Source organism: Rhea pennata, chromosome 14 (assembly GCF_028389875.1).
Source record: "Rhea pennata isolate bPtePen1 chromosome 14, bPtePen1.pri, whole genome shotgun sequence".
Taxonomy (NCBI): domain Eukaryota; kingdom Metazoa; phylum Chordata; class Aves; order Rheiformes; family Rheidae; genus Rhea; species Rhea pennata.
Genome location: NC_084676.1, coordinates 11,063,809 through 11,083,710, shown reverse-complemented (window position 1 = coordinate 11,083,710; position 19,902 = coordinate 11,063,809). Strand labels below are relative to the sequence as shown.

Sequence of the window (19,902 nt, the reverse complement as noted above, 5' to 3'; positions counted from 1 at the left end):
GCTAGTGGTTTAACTGTGCAAAGAGCAGGAGCTGAGTGGAGATAATTTAGGATCACACGTAATCAAGAGTGACAGCAAACATAACTCCTGCTAGGCCTGGCAGAGGAGGCTGCTTCGCCACTGCGCCGCCGGCCGCGGCGCGGCACCCAGGGGCAGGCCAAGGGCATCCTTCTTCTGCCTTAATTAGCACGGGAAAATGCAGCCCTTGAGCGAGGGATTTATTTAAGGACTGACAGGGTGGACTGGATGGGCAGGTGCCCTGCAGAGCTGCCCTTAGGGCCACAGCGCTGCGCTGGGCGAGCCCACCTCAGCTCGCATCAGCTTTTCCTTTCTTTTGTCGAGGATCGAGGATCGGTGTCAGCCGGAGCAGGCTTCTCCTCAGCACCCGCCCCGCCGCGGGCAGCGTCCCGCGCCGCCGGCTTCGCTCGGCGCTTGCGTCCGAGCCCGGCCGGCCCCTCTGCCGAGGCTCCCGAGCACAGGGCGCCCTGGCCTGCGGCTCCCGAAACGCTTAGTCCTGGCGGATTCATCGTTAATGGACCGGAACGCCCTCCGGCAGCCCGACCTGAGCCACTATAGCTGCCTGCTCGTTCCTGGATACCAAACGGGAATGTCTGCTGCCTGTTACGTACCAGCGTTAATGGTTTGCCATCTCCTTCAAGCATTTGTCTATAATAACACAAATGCAATTTAAAAAACTCCTTTCTTTTGCTCTTAGCCCTTCCAGTCGCGGATTTTCCCCAGTATTTTTCTCGCGCTTTATGCATTCTTCACACCTGGCGTCTTCTATACAGTAACAGTCGCTATCTAGTCCTCCTTCACTATACAAACATTTTTTTCCGTTACATTTGCTGCTTTCATGCCAGTGCTGAACCACAAGGATTTTAATGGTTCCTTTTTTCAGCTGTAGCTTGGCTTTTGCCCCCTCTCTTAGACCCTGAAAGCTCGCCCCCCTCTCCCCACCCCGGCTTTCTGCCTGCCCGAGCGGCCGCGGCAGAGCTGCCCGCTGGGGCCGCCTCGTCTCCCGCGCCCGGAGGAAGGGGCGAGCGGAGGGCAAGCAGGGGCACGGGACCGTGCCGGCCCCGCTCCGCCGCAGAGCCGCATCGCGGCTGGCAGCCGCCGGGAGAGCGGAGGTGCAGGGCTCAGGGCGGGAAGTGGCAGGGGAGGCCCTAAAATGAACCAAAAATGCAAAGGGAAAAAATTTGCTTCCCTCGCTTAACTGGCAGAAGGTGACACCGGGCCTGTCACCCCCTCTCACTGTGTCTCCAAGGCTCTTCATGCAAATCCAGGCAAACAATTTCTCGGTTCCCTTTTAGCGCTCCGGGAGGGCTGATTTCATTTCAGGAGCAGTGGGGAACGATAATCATCCCGAAGCGCCTTCCGGCCTGGGAGGCGCAGATAAGGGCCGCGCAGTGGACTAGCAGCACTGATTTGACGTCGGCAGCTGATAGCTCAGCAGATGACAGAAATCGGGTGACACAAAAGGACGGCAAACTCCACTGCGGCAGTGTTACCCCTCCGAAGCCTCCTGCCAGCTCCCCCCTGCCCTGCGTGCAAGGTAAGACCAAGCCCCGGATGCCCCCCGGCTCTGTGCCGGGGCTGGGGGGAGGATTTTTGGCGTGGATGAGGGCAGGTTTGGCTGGGCAGGGGGTGAAAGGAGAGGGACCCGTGGAGGGAAACCAGGCAGCACTGCTAAAGGTCACCCCAACACACGCCGCTCTGCCCAGGGCTGCTGCCTCTCTTTGGGGAAAAAAACACACAGGCCGCCTTTTACCGTTTTTCAGAGATGTCCCTAATCAAGGAAAATTTATTCTGAGGTTTCCATGCCCGAGCTGCCCCGGTGCCTTACTCCCACCGCGCACGTCGGCCGCGCAGCTCCCAGCCCGCTCCGCTCCCGCGGGAGCTCTGCGGCCCCGTGCCGCAGCCGAGCAGAGCCAGGTCCCATAACGGGGTCATGCCGGGAGCCAAACTCCTTCGGGAAAACTAGTGCTAAACTGGAAAAAGCAGGTTGTGAATTGATACTGGGGAGACGCCGCTGTGAACGCAGCCCGCGACGCCGCACGTCGAGGCTCGGCGGAGGACGATGCATTTCCCTTTGGGCTCCTTTTTCCCTGTTTTCTTCCCTTAGCTAAAAGACACGATGCAGTGGCCAAGGCAGGTGTGAATCCCCCCCGGTGCCCTCTTCAGAGCTTTAATCTCTGCTGGGCACAAAACCTTGAGAAAAAATAATCCACCTGACTCCTAGGCTCGGAGGAAACCGCAGTCCAGCCACCGGCGCGCGGCAGGTCCACAGCCCTGGGAGCCGGGACCGGCCGTGGGTTTCACCCCCACCACGTCCCTGCGTGGGAAGAAGGCGCCGATGGTTTATCCTCATGGAGCTGGGCCATGTGCGCCAGGGACAGCAGCTAGCTAAACTGGTAATGCTGGGGCAAGGCTGGGCAGGGCACGGCAGGAGAGAGCACAGGTTTTGTTGTTGTGAGTTGGCTGCTGCCAGCTGGAGAAATCCCATTCCTTACTCAGGTTTGTGGTTTTGAAGCATTTTTTTTGACCTGAGTTGATGCACTGAAACCCATCAAAATGAGATATTTTTCATGGGAAGGGATTTTCAGAGAGGGGGAAATAAACAGCTTTAGAAGAACCGGGATGGAGCTTCTCAGCTCGACCCGTGGTTGCTCAAGCAGCGCCCATTAACACTGGTTTGTCTCTGAAGGCAGAGGTTGGACTAGATAAGTGTCTCCAGTTCTCCTGTCATTTCTCCCGGGGAAACTCATAATTTTTCATCAAACTTGAAATTGCCCCAAAGCAAAATTTTTAATTTTTAGGAGTGTGGCAAATTGTTCTCATAGGAAATTCCCACTTGGCTTTAAATTCACTGCATTTTTCTGAGCTTTGATTCCTTTCTGGCACCTTTTGCTTGTTCTGACCACGGGCTCCTGAGGACGGGCGCTGGTCCTGCCTCCGCACCGCGCGGTGCTGCGGCTGCTCTCAGCCCCTTGGATGAGAGCTAGAGACACCTGGACAGCCTGAGCCCATCAGAAGCTTGGGAAAGACGAGCTCCGAGTTCGAAGCCTCCACTGAAGATACCTTCTGCCAACATCTGCAGCTCTGCTTGTAACGCCCGTCCTTGCCCCAAGTTTGTTTGACTGCTGCTTGCAGACCCCAGTCGCAGCAGGGAGATCCCCTACTGCTTCTCTGTTATTTCCTCCTGCCGAGTGCATTTTCTCTTCCAAAGCTTGAAGTGCCATTTTGCTGATATCATTTCTCCCCGCTTAACAGCTTGGGTTTTGGTCGCGCTGCCTGGCTCGTCCTGGCGCGGCTCCGGCGGCAGATGAGCTGACGCACGGCTCGGCGTGGGAACGGCCTCGGCTGCGCTTTACCCGCGACGCTCGCTGCTGCGCCCGGCGCTGGTGAAATCCCAGCCCCTTGTCTCGCACTGCCTGAGTTCTTCCAAAGCAAGAGAGAAGTCAGACCTATTTGCCTGCAGGAAAGCAACCCAGAGCCTCTCGTCTCGTGTCCAAACGTACTGAGGTGGCAGCCCACTGGGCTGGCTGCTTGCAGTTTCGGGGAGGGGGGCTTCGCCGAGGCGGGAATAGTGCCTTGTGGATATAAGCTGTGTGTTTCACCAGGGAATCTCAAATCACTTTGAAAGGAAGTCAGCAGCACTGTTTTCATTTTACTTACATTTTATGGGTTTCTCCCAAAGGAAAGAAGCTGAAAATAAAGAAAAGCACGGAAACAGCTCGCTCTCAGCGCCCGGACACTGAGGCCCCAGCGGCGCCCAGTTCCTTGAGGAAATATTCCCCAGCCCACTGAGGCCACTTGTGGCCCCGGGGTGGGTTTTAGTGGCCCTTTGCCCCGGGGCGGCCCTGGAGGGCAGCGTGCCCTGAGCTCTCCCCCCCGCCGGGATATCTGCCCGCGGGAGGGAGAGGCGCGCGGCGGAGCGGCACCGCGGCCGCCGTGCGCGGGGCCGAGCGGCTCGCAGCCCGGCCCGCGGGCTTTAGGAGCTCGCGGAGCACGGGTGAACTCAGCTGTGCATGGGAATCCCTGGAATTAGCAGCAAGTCCGTGGGAGCGGACAGGACGTTTACACGTGTGAAATACCCTGCTGAAACTTTTACGCTACCCAGCGAACGGTTTCTCCTTTCGCCGGAGGGCAGGACTTACCGATTCGGCTCCGCCGTGTCCGGGCGGCTGGGGGCAGGCGGGAGGAGGGCTCCTGCTGTGGGAAAGGCTTTCCACGCTGCAGCGGCCTGATCTGCTAGAAACGCCTCCTTTTTTGTCCTACTCGGCGGTGATGCCACGCGGTGCCTGCCTGGAGTGTGCTGACGGGTAACGCTCCGTTCAGGCGCGTGCTGGGCTTTATCGCCGGCACCGGGCTGCTCCGTTTCCCTCCTGGGAAGTCCCCTTCATTCCTTAAAAAATATATATATACTGGGGGAGGGGGGGCGAAGTGCTGCTGTATTTCTGTAGCGGTTCTATGGGAACAGTAAAGATCCTGCGGGAACAGAGGCTGCTCTGCCTGGGACCGCGGGATCCTGCGCCCCAGCTCAGCCCGACCCGGTGCGCTTGGTGCAAAGCTGAAGACGAAAAAGTCATCTGCCAAACTTCACTGCAGGGCCAAGAGTGATTCACACTGCACGGCTGCGAAACGGCTCTGCTCTGAATCTCTCCACCTCCAGTTGGCTTGCAAATTTAATAGGACACTCAAGACAGCACAGCTAGGAACCCAAAACTGCTTTTCCTTTCATCCATATGTGCTCACAGGCTCCCTCTGATTTTTTTTTTTTTTTTCTGCGTGTTTGCTCTTTTTTCCCAACAGCTTGTGTCTTACTGAGGAAACCTGATCTCTAACGTTGTGGCTCCGTCGGACCGGCGCTCTGCTCGGCGATGCCGCGCAGTGCCTGCCTGGAGCGTGCTGACGGGTAACGCTCCGTTCAGGCGTGTGCTGGGCTTTATCGCCGGTTGCCCCTTCGTTGCCTAATAAATGGCCTCAGATTCAATTTCCTAACCAGGCTGTGAGCCCATCGCAGCTGCGGGGCTCTGCCCTGGGCAGGCTGCTTCCCAGGCTCATGGGGGAAGTGGGGGATGGCTCCTCCGACGGGCTGAATCGGTTCTCCCTGCCTTCGCCACGGTACTTTGAAACCTGCAGTCTCGGCAGGGCTGCACAGGAGAGAGCTCTGAGCCGCAACTACCTGCCGGTACAGCAAGACGGCCAAGCAAACAGCTTCTGGCTTCAGTGCTTCCTTTCAGATATTCCCAGTTGGGGGCTGATGCAGGCTTCTTTGGGGATTTTTTTTTTCTTTTAAGGGAGTAAAGGATTTCATTTTTCTTTGAAACGGCAAATTCCTGGTCACTTCTTCAGTCTAGCTTTATTGCTTACATGCCAACTGAAAGCAACACTTTTGGCATGATGAATGCTTCACCTAGGATGTGAGAAAAAGTGGTTGTTTTTGTGGGAAAGGCCAGCGGGCGTCTCGGTTCCCAGCCCTGCTCCCCTCCATGGGTTTCCCCAGTGTGTGATGTTTGTGCACGTTGCTCTAATCAGCTCAGCAGCAGCACAGTGCTGAGGTTCCCTGGACGCTGCTCGTGCACAATAGCACTGGCTCGATAATCCCATTACACCAGTCTGCAGGACGCCAGGACTAATTGGCGGGCGCTGGGACCTTCATCCCCAGCTGGAGTTTTATTGCTCATCATAAGTAACTGCGATGCTGAAGTCGCTCGGCTGCACACGTTCCAGCCGCCGAATCCGGAGCTGTGTCCTCGCCGGGCGCTTTCAAGGCCCCGAAACGCCCTGTCCCCAGCCTCTGGCATGGAAAACGCGTGGTTATTGCTGTAGCTGATACACCTTCCCCTCGTGCCGTTTGCAGCTGATGGGATTTGCTTTGCTCACATCCAGCTGGCACCTCTTGGTGCACGAAGCGCTTGCTGAAGCCTGCCGGCGCGGCAGGCGGGAGCCCCAGCGCGGTGCATCGCCCCGGCCGCCGCCGGCCCGGTGCGGTGCGGCGCTGCAGGAGGTGCCGTGGTTAGAGCTGACGCGTATCTCCCGATCTCAGCTCTCGGCTTCCCCAAACTGCCCCCTCCCCGCAGAGCACTTGACACGTGCTCCGCTTTGAACGTGGGCAGCGGTTCAGCTCGCTCCGATGCAGTGGACACGTTTGAGCGGGGTTTTTGAGGACTAAAGCTGTTGAACAGCTATTGCTGCTCATCCTGGCTGCTTGCTGTCAGCTGTTGTGGGATGTGTCGCTTCCAGGGTGCTGGAGGGAGCCGGGGGCCGAGGATGGGCTCTGATAACGCAGCTGAGGACAGAGTTTTATTTCCCTCTAAGCAATTCAGACTTCAGGCTCTCTGCTCGCAGCGTTGCACTATGCAGTGATTAAGAGTAAATGATTTTCCTCTGTGTTCATATTTCTCATCCTGATATCTGGCTAGATAACAGAGTCACGGATTAAAACGTTAACAGCCAACAAGCCAGAGAGAAGCTTCCTCCTGCGGCGTGCAGTCCGACCAGAGGCTTCTTGCTATTAGGTGTTGCAAAGGCCCAAGCTTCATAAGGGCTCAGAAAATGATTAGACAAATGCTAGGAAGAAAAAGAAAATCCATCAGGAGCTGTTAATCACAAAGCCAACCCCTGCGCCGCAGACGGGAGGAAGCCAGGAGAGTTTCCTGGGGAAGGGTCCCTGCAGGTCCGCCCTGTCCCTGCTGCCCTCTCCATGACTCCTGCTCTTGCACGACCTGCACGACCCGACGTCCAAGGAGTAACAACGTGAACTATGTTTCCTTCCTTCATTGACTGCTTTTTAGGCTGGATGGAAACCTGTTCTAGCCCATTTCTTGCAGCTGAAGCCGTTAATCAGAATACCGCCCTCCCCTGGTTCATCCTCTCCCGCTCCAGTTGATGCTCACCCACTTCCCAGCCCCACGGGTGCCTTTCTGTGCGGCCGGGCGTTAGGGGCAGCCTCAACCCCCTCGTGATGCCTCTCGGCCTCTGCCCGCCCCCCCGGGCGCGTGAGCCCGCTGGGTCCCCGTGGCAAACGCGGAGTGACTCAGCCCCCTTGGGCAGCTTTGCTTCGAGCTGCTCCCCGCTGCCCGCGGCCGGGCGGGACGCGGGGCTGGCGGCCGGCCGCTCCAGCCCGGCGACGGGGACAACCCTGTCTGCGAGCCCCACGGGGTCGCGGCTTTATTCCGGCACCGAGTTGTGCGTCGGGGCAGTATTTCGTGCTTGCTGGTTGATAAACCTTTGATTTTCACTTCTGGGAATGATAGCACGGTAATGAATTATATTCGCAAGAATAACTGAATTAGTCATAAAACTGCAAATAGAAGAAAACTGTAAATCAGTCACCCCCTTGTAATGTGCTTGCTTTGTCTGAATCACCCTCCCTGGGCAGATTATCAACTTTATTTGGCTTTTCCATCCTAAACTTTCATTAAATGGGGTGCCTCATACAGAGCGCGAGCCATATGTTCCAGGGATTTATCTGTTTATTTTGCCTGCCTTCCCGCGCTCGCCTGCCCTCCCGCGCGCAGTTCTCCAAACCTGCAGGCAGCTGACGTCTGGCTGTAAAAGACACATGTCCCTAGTGTCACTTTACCTTTATTATGCCAAAAAAAAGAAAAAAAAAAAAAAAAAGCAAAACGCTGCCACAGTGCACAGTAATGAGCACGACTTCCTTTGTGCTGTGCAGAAGCCGCTGCAGCAGCTTTTGACTCCTGTGTAATTAAAATGGGAACTGATGAGCACGTGCCCGCAGAGGAAGCCGCATGCCCCCCGCGGACCCCGGCGCGTCCTGAGCCACTGTCCCCATCCAAGGGCACAGCCCAGGCGGGAGGAGAGGGAGGCGGCAGCGGGGACATCCCGGTGGCACGGGGTGCCTCGGCTCTTCCCCGGCGCCCGGGGGGCTGCAGCGCGGGGGCTGGTGCACAGCCAGGTCGGCAGCGGGGACATGACGGTGACACTTTATCCTGGCTTTGCTGGGACTGAGCACAGACAGAGAATGTGGTTTTGGATACAGACCTGCTGCATAACGTGCTGCCAGGTGTTTTTCCCATAGTATTTGATGTGTTTTTCCTGGGCTTGCAGAAGGGAGGGAGCTTTTAGAGAAGATTTTCTGGGCCTAACAGTGCAGGGAAATAACACAGTAAATTTTGGCAAGAAAATGTCTTCTTCTTTTTGCATTTCTATTAGAGGCTTGTATCAAAAAAAGCCTTCGCATTTCTCTCACTACTGATTCCCTTGTGCTTTTTAACAGTTGAAATCCACCGATTTCTAATGGGTTAAATTGGTAAATTGGTTAAATAAAACTGGAATGGGGACAACGGTGAACCAGGATGCGAAAGGCATTGCGCAGCGAAGTTAGCCAGGGAAAAGGTACAAATTACGCTCAGCAAAACGCAGTTCTTGGGTTCAATGATCTTTTCAAAGCCGAGCAGCAAGCTGGAGTGGAGCTTGCTTCAGCTGCACGTCAGCTTGCCAGGGCCTGCCTGGGATTTTATTTGGCTTTTGGAAACACAGGGTGCAATTTTCCATCGTAACGTGTCAGGGAAAAAGAGAAAACCCACCAAACAGGTTATTTATGAGAAGCTTCTCTTAGAAATTTCCATCTATGGTCTGAAATTACCAAGTCAGGTAGAAACGCCAAGTTGTTGCCCCAAACGCTGCTTTTCACGTGAGTTCAGCTTCTTCCCCCCGCCGGGGCCTGGCAGCCGGCCCCTCCCCGGCTCCGGCCGCCGCCGGGGTCCCCGGGCTCGCGCAGGGGGGACGCGGAGCCTGCGGTGCCCGACCCCTCGCCCGGCCCGGCCCCGCCGGCAGCGCGGAGGCTGCCTGGCCGTGGGGCACCCGCCGCCCAGTGCGGCTGGAAGTGGTGACCCAGGGAAAATCAGGTGATTTTCACGCTCGTAAAGCTTTTCTTGGAGCCCAAGATCCAGATTTCGTGAGTCAATGAAAATTATTTCTGCAAGTTAATGACAGCTAGCGGAGCTGAGTGGTCCTCCAGTCTCTTCTGCGGTCTCTCCGCAAGAGATCCGTCTGGGGAGGCGAGCCTGCGCCGGCCGGCCGCTCCTCGCAGCCCCGGGCTGCGTCGCCGGGTCCTGCAGCCGGGACGAGCGCTCGGGGCTGCGCGTGCTGGCGCGGGCGCCGTCCGCGGGGCACCCTCCTCCCCGCTCGCAGGTCGCTCCCGTCGCGGCGGCCCCGGCATCGCCCGGGTTCCCGGGCACTCAGCGTCCTCGGCGCCTCTCCTCAGCCCTGGGCACGGGCTCTGGCCAGTGCCGTAAGCCGATTTTCACGGTCTGGCTGGACGGGCTCGCGGGTTGAGCCTGGAGAAGTGTCAGCTCGCCAGCCCTTCCCCGGAGGCTGCTGGAGAGTCTGGCTTTTCTGGGGCTCTTGTTTGGCCTGGTGTGTGGAAACGCAACCGGGCAGGCTCGTGCTTCCAGCTCCGTGGCGAAGCACAAGCTGTTGCTGACTTAGGCAGAGCTGGAAAACAGACAAAAACGAATTGCAGAGGTGGCTTAGATGGGACGTGGGTGGCAGACACGGAGGGAGCGCAGCTATTTCGGTGAATCATGTAGGTGCTTCACTCAATGTGCGTCGCCTGATCCGGCACAAACTCAATCAGAGCAGGTCATGGGGGCGACAAGCATCGCCCGGGGCAGTGAGCGGGGAGAGCCCCCGAGGCCAGCACAGCGACGGCCACGCGTGGGGCCGCCGCGGAGCAAAGGGGTTCGCTGCACAGCTCCACCACCCCGCCTCGGCACAGGCTTTCCCTGCCCTGCGGGCGCCCAGCCCGCATTTCTTCGAGGAGACGGTTTGGCCCAGCACGCCCTCACGCCAGCTCGCCGACCGCCGTCGCCTCCGAACCCCAGCCCCAGGAATTACAGAGCTGCTCTTCCCCGGGGTTTCAGTCATGACCCTCCTCTTTGGTGTACGTTTTCTATGCACAGGGACAGAAGTAAAAAAAAGCCCGCGTGGAAAGCTGAGGGGGTGTGTAACTTGCCCTCCGTTTCTCCAAGGCCGGCTGAGAGCGCGGCTTGGTGTCTGTGCTGTGGCTCAGCTCCGTGAGCTGGAGAAGAGCTGTGCCTGGAAGAAGGGAAAAAAAACCTTGTAGAAACTGGATTTTAAAGACAAGTCTGAAGTTCAAAAGTAGCTGCAATTTTAACATAAATCTGCTCTTTGTAGCCAATTAGCAAGGCTGTGAAAGCAGCAGGAGTGTCTTCTGTTTTGACAGCGTTAAAAAGGCTCTGAAACAAAACAGTGTGGATTGAACACACCACCCAAGCAAGCTGTCACTCCAGCACGAGCTACCCATTGCTGGTGTAGCAATCTGCCGGCGGCCGTCAGCAGCGTGACAGATCCCAGGAACCAGGCACCGTCCAGGGAGAGCAGAGCAATAGCGGGATCCCAGCCCGCTCGCCGAGCCGCGGGTGTCCCTTCCCTGCCCAGCTGGGGTCATGCCAGCAGGAGAAAACACCGCGTTTTTGGCAGACTCCAGCCGGAGCAGCTCTGTATGCAGGAGTATACGATTATAGCATGCAGTCCTCTCTTCTTCTCCTTGAGAGGTTTCTCCCTGAAGTTCTTCCAGCTCACAGGGACTGTGGGGTGAAAGTGCTTTGGCTGCAAAATGTTTTTCCTGTGAACTATGCAGAGAGGGTAGGAGGGAGACGGTGGTGAGCAGGATGACACAGGAGCCAGGAGGTTTTAGAGGTGGGAGAGAGAGGTGGCGGGACACACTGTGGATGTGAGTGCATGCTTCTCCTAGCCCTTTTCTTACCCTCTCTCCAAAACTCCCACTCGCCACCACCAGAGTCAGGGTGCAGGGCCCGCTGCTGTGGCCTGCTGCAGCGCGGGATGCCCCTGTGCAGGCTACAACAAGTGACACACGGAGCTAATGCTTTTTTGGCTCTAATTGGAAGGATTTTCTTGTCCTTCAAGAACTCTTGCCAGACTTGGGTAGAACTGAATGGCAAAAGCAACAGGAGGTGGTTAAAATGTGAAGCAGGGGTGCCTGAAAATCATTGGCACTTAGCGCCCTGGGCTGGGCTGGAGAGAGGGCTGTGCAGCTGGCTTGCTCTGGCTCCCTGGCTCTGCTCCATTAAACAGATGAGTTTGTGGCTGTTTTGCTTTCCCAGCAGAGCAAACAGATGGGTCTGCACCCAAATTCATTTAGCAGACGTGGTCTTTGGAGACTTGGAGGCTGCCCTGCCTTGCACAACAGCCAGGGCGCAGCCAAGGAGGGAGAGGAGGAAGAGGAGAGGCTTGCTCCAGAGAGGCTGAGCAAATCCCACTCCGGGAGAGAGGCTTCCCTACAGGCTGGGGAGGGAGATGCTCATGCTCCTGGTCCTGCTGCCTTTACGCTGTTTTCCACCGGATGCAAATGAATAGGCCCTTGGACCATGCCTCCAGGCTCTCCTAAATGCTGAGGCTCTTGGTGGGATGGATTTTGACTAATGAACAGGAAGGTCTCCATGTCCAGTATCTGAGGTTCACACCCCCCCCACCCCAGACCCCTACTCTGTTCATATCAAGGGCCTTTTGGTGCAATTTTCTCATGGTTTGCTAGCAAGAAGAGACTGGCCTGATAATGCTGTGCAGGTGTGTCCATTGGTATCTCTCTTCCTTTAACATCTGGATCAATCCGCCAACAGCAGCTGAATTTAATGGAGAATAGATATCTCCCTGATTCTCATCAACTCAATCAAAATTTTGTGTGGGTAGGTCACCAGAAACACTCCTGCCTAGGAACAAATGTGGTGCAAATCCAACCTTTATTAGACACCAGAGAATCTGCACAAACCCCAGCGCCTGGGTCTGATGGCTACAAGGTCCCGCCAGGGCTTGTGCAAGCCCTTGTTATGCTGTGGATCCGTGTCTGTTTGGGGATGCACCGAGGCCACTATCCCTTCTCGCTCGATCGTCACAGCACGGGCAGGGCTCCCTGGGGAAAACGCTGGAGCCTCGCAGGCCCCGTGCGGAGCTGCGGGAAGGCAAGTGTCCACCAGCGTGCACGGGCCAGTTCCCAGCTAATGCAGCCGCAACCACGAACTAACGCGGTGCAAGTGTAGGGCCTGCCCTAGCAGCTCCTCGCTGTGCTCCAGCCGCTGAAGTCATCTCTCTGCTCCCTCATCAAATTAATGAGGAGCCGCAACGCAGGCAGCTCGCCTCCGTCCGCGAGCGAGCGAGGGCGGCGGGGGAAGGCAGGCGGGGCGATGCTCGCCGTGACTCACTGCCCAGCTCCAGGCTTTGGGAGAGTTTGTCTGTTTTGGAGGTGAATGCTGGAAACCGGCTCCCTCCCGCCCTTCCCCTCCTCGAGCCAAAAAAAGCGGTGACAGCTTGATTTAGTGCTGGATAATGAGGCGGTTGTATGAGCATGGGTGTAGCGGGAGCTCGCGCTTGCCAAATCGTTTGGCTTAATTGATCAAATATTTTTATGCATCGTTTATTCCTTTAAGGCGACGGCAGGCGCCATCTCCTGTGGTACAGAAATGGAAAGAGCAGCGCTGCAGCGCACCCGCGCCGAGCCCTGGCGAAGCGGGGTTTGGGGAAGGCGCCCGCCGCCGCCCTGCGCCGCTGCACCCCGGTGTCTAACCGGCGGGCAGAGCCGAGCTCTCCCGGGGCCGAAGCCCGGGCTGGGGCGAGGGTGCAGGCGCGTGCCACGCAGCCGTGCCCACCCCTGCCTGCCACCCGCCTCGGCCCCGCCGCGCCGCCGAGCGAGCGATGGCTCAAACGCGCTCCCCCCGGGCAACTGAGTCGCCGTAATCGCTAAATCCCTCGCTCAAAGCTGCGTCTGTTAATCTGCAAAGAAAGAAGAACAAATCAAATCCTCCCTCATCGGCTTCTGTCTCCTGCGCTCCTGCCTCCAGGCGAGGACACGGGCCCAGGACGGGTCCCACCACGTCCCACCTTGCAGGAGGACATCTCCAAGTGGGGGCGAGGGTGCAGCCCAGACCCTGGCTCTGATCTCCTGGTGTGCCTTTGCTGTTTGGATTCAGCCTGGCCCTTACAACCCTGACCCAGGGTTTCAGGTCAGCAGACTGCCTGCCCTCAGCAGCATTGGGCTGCCGACACGAGAGCAGCAGCCAACGTGCCCTGCACTTTGCAGCATCCCTTCGAGGATACCTGGATTGGAGGCAAAGTGCTGGTGCTCACAGGCAGGGAGAGATCAGCAGGGCTGTTTTGCAAATGATAGGAAATGTTGGCAAGATGTGGACTTTGTTCTGGGGTGGCTTCACTGGCGTACAGGAAAGTCGGGGTACCAAGGAGGACTGATCTGCCCCTGTAGCCCTGTGGCCGGTATGGTGCACACTTGGGATCATACACAGCCCTCAGCCCTGCACAGTCCCCTCACACCCTGGCTGCGTCCTGCCCTCCCCTTAAGGTTATCTCCCCTGACCTGGGACCTCTTTATACCAACACGTGAGAACAGAGGAAGCACCAGAGTGACCACGCAGCAGTAAAAGCAGGAGAGTAATCATCTACCTCCAATTTTTTCATCCCAAAATACTCTCAGATGCACTTCAGACACACACATCTGATGGCAGTGTAAGTCTCTCGTGTTCTGTCCTCTCTGGGAGTCCCATGGTAGATTTTGAGAAGATGAGTAAACCCCTTATCTCCAGCTGGGAGGAGCCCAGGTTGAGCTCCACCAGCCCCCACTGGAAACAGAGGTCTCCTCTTCGAGATGCAGCTGGTCCTCTGCATTTGTTGCCACTTTATTCAGAGCAGTTCTAGTGACAAGAGTCTACCTTGATCACCGACGCGGGAGTGCTTCTCTGTGCTCCTGGGACAAGTAACTAGACTGTGAAGCTTCAGAGGAAGGCTGGAAATCCTGAGAACATCCGAGATGAAACTCAGGGAGGAAGACAACAATATGGACGTGTACAGACAGTTGAGGATGAGACTCCTAGTTCAAATTCACAAGGGAAAGACAGCTCAGTAAAGCACCCTCCTATACAGCTAGCCTATGCTGCTTGCTGCCAGGACACTGTGGTCGAAGCACGTCAGGAGAATTGCTGTTTTTTATGACCACTAATGGTATTTGCAGCTCTGTATTTGAAGATGATGATAAAAGTAATCAAACTGTCAGGAACAAAGACAGATGAGGAGCTTGCTGGAGCCAGCAAGGGATTCCCTACTTTCAGGTAACAGCTGTGATTTACTTTTCATTTGCATCTATGGACTCGGAGCAAGAGCAGGGCTGCAGTACTTCACAAAAGCACTGTATGGAGGAGTACAGAGGACACTGAATTTACCTGCACTTCAGCTTATAAATAACTTCATGCCTTTTTTAGGCCTCACCATGAAATACCATGAGGGTTATGTTTCCCAGAAAATGTTTGGATAAGCAGAATTCACTGATGAGCTAAACAACTAAGAGCATTACTTTTTGCAGCCAGATGTATCCTAACAAACAGCTACCTTGATTTCTCTTCCATCTCCTCCCATGTAAAGTTTTGACAAGATCCTGACAGAGCCAGCACTGCAGTCCTTGTGATCTATCCAAGCTGTGAAGCACATGGTTCTTTCAGAGGTACAGGCTAGAAAACAGCAGTGGAGGTAGAGAAAAGGGAGGTAGGTGGAAGGACTTCCCAATAGCATAGCTGTTGACCTTGACCTGACAGCAAGCCACAGCTTGGACCTTTGATGGCTGTGGATCCCTAGCTGTAAATTGGAGACTGAAGTATAGCCCTCCCTTGCTGTTCGCTGACCTCTGGCTTTGTCATGAGTCTGGTGTCCCTTCTTTCTTCTGTTTTCAGATGTTGTCGCTTTTCTCCTATCTTACCTTTGTATCTTGTCACATAGACAGCAGGGACAGCCAACACCCTTACTTTCTTGACAGAATAGTCATTGAACACAGTTCTGTGTCTTTGCTGATATGGTCTGCATGCAACCCGTGATTCAAGGATCGTGTTTCTTTATTTCCTTGGGTTAAAAATACTCTAAGAAAACAGCCTTACTAAGAAGTGTTCTAGCAGTTAATTAGCTTTAACATTGAAAGGGCCACTGCCCAGCAGCTAAAAATCATCGTGTTTGAATGGTGAATTAAGTCAGCCAGCCAATAAATCTGAGTGACAAAACAGTCTCTTTAGTTCACAGGAGTTCTTTTTCCTCAAAATACTGATAAATGGCTTTTTCTGAGCACCCACAAGGTCATCAAATTAATAAAGCACTTCAAGTAATGTATGGAACCGAACTGACACCTTGCTGCAAGAGATTTGTTGTTAAAACAACTCTCAAGTAATGGGGTGTGAGGCATATAGGATTTCTAAAATAAATCCATCTTCTAATCTAGGACAGCCGTCCAAACTCCTTCATGTCTGTTCTTGTCCACTGTCCTCCTACCTCCTCATCACTCTGGAGAGCTAAGCTCAAAGAAAAACTCACAAAAGAAAAAAAAAAGGAAGAAAAATGAAAAATTTGATGTTTCCCATTGACTAGGCAAGAAATTCCGAACATTTACAGTGAGAAAATTTAAGAGACGGCACCATGCATTGAAAATAAGTGAAGTGTTAACGAGCCCTTGAGATGACAGTGGGACATTCTCAAGTCCTTTGCAGGGGATGTTTTCCACCCCCTAGCATATACACGTATGAAGCTATTGCAGGAGAAATGCTGTACCCAAAACACTGGAAAAAGTTACTAGCTTTATACTGAGATTATTAGCTGCCAGCACTTATGGTCTGAACATAGAATGAGACACTAATCAGACACTATAGGCACAGAAAGCCACAAGTTTAGGTAAGCAGCTAATTCCTCTCCTGTGTGTTTGGTGTAGCCCTAATTTGGGCTGTGGATGTAGTAGGCACGGATAGGACAAGACGGGTGATGAATTTGGAGTACTGAAAGAGATGCTTGGGGGCAGGTATTAGCACAATCTTTCCAGTTGTCAGGATAGTTTAACATTGGAACAGATTGTCTGGGAGATGAGACATTTCTGTCACTGGCTATTCTAACAGACAGGACAGCCATCATTCAGGGTGGCAGAGAGCATGCCCCAGCTGTCAGTTAGAGAGCTGAAAAGATCTTAAACTCTAGGCTGAAGAATATGACCCCTCACTTTCCACTTAAATGGAGGTCTACAGGCTTACATTACACTTGAAACAATTTAATATGAAATATGTATTTAATAATATGGTGCTGTGAAGAGGCACTGAATAGCACAAAAATCAACAAAGAGCCATAGCCTCTACAATATTGTATCCACTGGGTACCTTTCTTCATGAAATCCTAGTCTAGGTTTCATTTGCCTTTGATTTACTTAGAGTATAAGCCTCTTGAGAGAGTCTCCAGTACATTTATATGCCACAGAGCTCCAGCCTCTAAGCACTACCACTACGCAGCGATAATAATTACAGCGATGCTGGCTTCAGCACTTGTCTGCGTTGTGGACAGCTGATCTCCAGAGGGATGTGTTCATCATTCCTCAAGCTCCTGATGTATAAACCTGGCAACACACAGGCAACAACGATGCCAGCCTCATTGACATGCACCACAAACCCCAGGTATCGTATGGAGCATCTAGGCAGATGGATGGACATACGTATAACCTGTGTGCATCCCCACTGATGTAAATGTCCCAGCACAAGCATTAACACTCAAGTATATGGTTTGCATTTGGGGCACTAGAGAATTTTTCTCCCATAAAATAAATGAAATACATTCTGAGCACCTTGGGATAAATATAAGGCCATTCTAATCCTTTCATTCTTTCCAAAGGAAAATGATTCCATATTCTGGGCACTGTGCAAACAATTAATTAGTCTAATGAAAATGAAAGGTCTAATTGCTCATTATTATTACATTCATTGGCAGCCTGGCGTGACCAAGGAATGCCCTACCACTGTCCTACCACTGATAAAGCTCAACTTTCTGGCTTTTCAGGCTCTCTTGACTTAGGAATATCCAGCCAAAACGTTTTTTTTTTTGGAATGATGATGTAATTCTCCCTTCCATATGCTAAGAAACTGGCAGTATTTGAAGACAGCTGAATGACCTGTCATATAATAAAAAAATTATACCCAGCTGGTATGAAATGACCTGGCTGAATGGAAGTGAACAAAGCTGTAACTTGCCTGAGTTGAATGGTACGCTGTTTTCTCCACTGTGTGTCTCCTGCTGCAGATCTGGCTCACCAGATGAGAGTATTGCAACATAAAAGTTATCTGTTGATAAGAACGATCTGTTGTATTCCAAATAGAAAAATGCTTTAAATTTATGCAGAGGAATTTGTTCACTGTGGTTAGGATCATAAAGAGTCAGATTAAGCGAGTGTATGGAACTGAACAAGTATCATTCCTGTATACCCCATAGCAGGGAGATAGAAAGCAGATGCTGACTGAACACTGACCTAGCCTGAGAAGTATAGGTCCAATCACTCTTCCTTTAAGCAGCTGATTCTCAAAGGAAAATTTCCCTGCCAGGGAGAAAAAGATTCAGCTTTAATTCTATTATCTTCATTGCACAGAGACTGGCAACTGAAAACTATTGTTTAAAAACAATGTAGGTGAAATCTGTTCTCATTTACACCCACATAATCCCATTGACTGTATTATAGCTGGTTTCTCAGGAAGTCATGACAGCAATTTTTTTGGATGGGATTAAAGTTTAAAGTTTATTAGGGGCACTTTCACCTTGTGCTCCAGACTAGCACCCAAAGCTTCACGACATGCCCACACAGAAACCAATCCTTACCATCCCGCAGCGGGCATTTACATGGGAAATACAGCTTAACAGTAAACCAGTGCTGATAGTAAGTTTCTAGCTTAGGGGCTCTGGATCATCCTCGTTTAGTACTCTGAATTGACAGCAAAGGGATCAGAAACCCAAGCCTGGTGACTTAAGTGAGGGGGATAGCCCTCACTCTCCTACTCTTAGTATGCCAGCTGTACAGCACTCCAGGGAATTTTATTTCCTCCCTGTGTAATTTAATAAACTGCTGGCTAGCAGAGTACAGGACCTATAGTTGGACTAATGCTTTCTCCAGCCCCAGGGATGCAGAGTGAGAGCAGCCCACAGGCTTCCCCAGGAGCAGGAGTTGAAGTTTCTTTATGCCACCGCAGGATCTCACTGAAAAAACAGTGACACAGACTCAGCCACTTGAACGTTTTACATACTCCAGATTTGTGCTGTGTTAATTGGGTGTTGCCTTTCCAGAGGTAAGATGTAAATATACTGGATTTTGAGGGGAATAAAAAAGAGCACATTACAATATAGAATAATACGATCCTGTAAAAAAAGGTAGGAACAGAAAATACAGACTGGTAGCTGAGATACTGGTGGCTGAGGTTTCCTGCACTGCACAATCATCATCTTAGTTGCAAAAGTGAAATGAAGAAGAACGCATAAGCCTTGCTGAAACCATTTCAGGTTTCTAACCACTTGTTTATGCAGCTGCTAAGAATTATTACAGATGCTGCTGAAGACTCTGAGACATTAAAAATGACAAACCCAAAGATGTCATAGCATGAGCTGTCTGTCAGACACCTCAGTGTCCCAGTAGCCTTCATCAGGGTGGCTAAAAACATTCTTCTTATGTGAATACAGCTGCTATTTAATCTTCGATAGACTGCTACTCATCAATCCTTACTGATAAAAAAGAAAACCCTAACAAAACAAGGATTTTGTTTTTAATTTATTCTGCAAATCTACCAGCTCATTTTATGAAAGTATGAAATCCTATGTAGTTACATTTAACAGTTACAATACAATCTATATAATACAAACAACCACTACAAAGCTAGTTTAGATACTCTCTTGAATAACAAGTAGATTTTGCATTATTTTTAAAAAAAGTTATAAAGGAGAAAATAGCCTTGTGATTGTCAAAGACTTTAGTTTAAACCAAGAAAACCTCCGTATAACCCTCTTGTCCTAGAAAAAGAGAGAAATAATGACATTTGCATAATTGTTCCATGTTAATTTTCAATTACTTGCATCAAATAAATTTAAGCACACATACCTGTTCAATACAACAAGAATAGTTCAGAAATTGTTTAGAAATCAATATCAGACTTCATTCTCTGGAAATTACATTTACTATATAATACCACCATCATCCTTGCCTTCAGATGCATAAAAAATTCTGTAATATAGTTTTTAAAATACACCAGAGCTTCAAATCTGCTCTAACTGAATTCAGTGGGAGTAGGATCAGTTCTTACATTTAATAAGTACTACTGATTTACTGAAATCCTTACAAAACAGCCTCCTTCCTAGGAATGAAATTAATTTAGTGAATAAAATAGTATATTAATTCAGTAAAATTTGTAGTTTTACTATACAGCAGTGGACACAACAATTGCATTTTTGAGGATCTTTATGCATAACCATTCTTTCCTGTCCAACAGAAGAAAACTGGACACATGAAGACAGAGTAACTGTACTTAGTTAGAACTCAAGAGTTGTGTAAATAAAGTCTAAAAATCAAGGAACAGATTGAATTACTCTAGAAACTGTTCTCCTGACATGCACCTGCCACACCCCTAGAGTCACTTTGCTGCATGTAAGCAGCCATTTCGGATGAGACATGCGTCAATCTCCATTGCCTAACTGCTTCTCAGGATGCATTTAAGAAGAGCTTTGATTTTGTAGCTGCATCTCTAAATTGCATGTGTCATATGGGGGCAAAATGTCAAAGATGCTATTGCTGCATGCAATGTGACAGTTTCCCAGAAGCCAAGACAGCTGTTTAGAGGGGGAAAAAGGCATCTGCAGGTACAATCCTGATGGCCACTGGTTCAAAGAGATCACACAGACCATAATCTCTTGTAGCCTTTATATCTTTGAACTAGGACATTCAAAATGGAATAAACCCCCAAATCTCCACCATGTGCAACAAACTTGTAGAGCTCATTGCAGCACACAAGTGAGGCCAGTAGCATCTCTGCAGAGCTTCTAAGAGAACTACGCATTTAT

The 19,902-nt window shown here is 52.0% G+C and overlaps 1 long non-coding RNA gene across 1 annotated transcript; it reads left to right on the top strand.

Moving 5' to 3' along the window:
- Nucleotides 1-1,355: 1,355 nt before the first annotated feature.
- On the top strand, nt 1,356-3,649 carry LOC134146816 (uncharacterized). The gene is made up of 2 exons (XR_009959895.1): nt 1,356-1,555; nt 3,274-3,649. It is a non-coding gene; the product is annotated as an uncharacterized LOC134146816 (long non-coding RNA).
- Nucleotides 3,650-19,902: the final 16,253 nt, after the last annotated feature.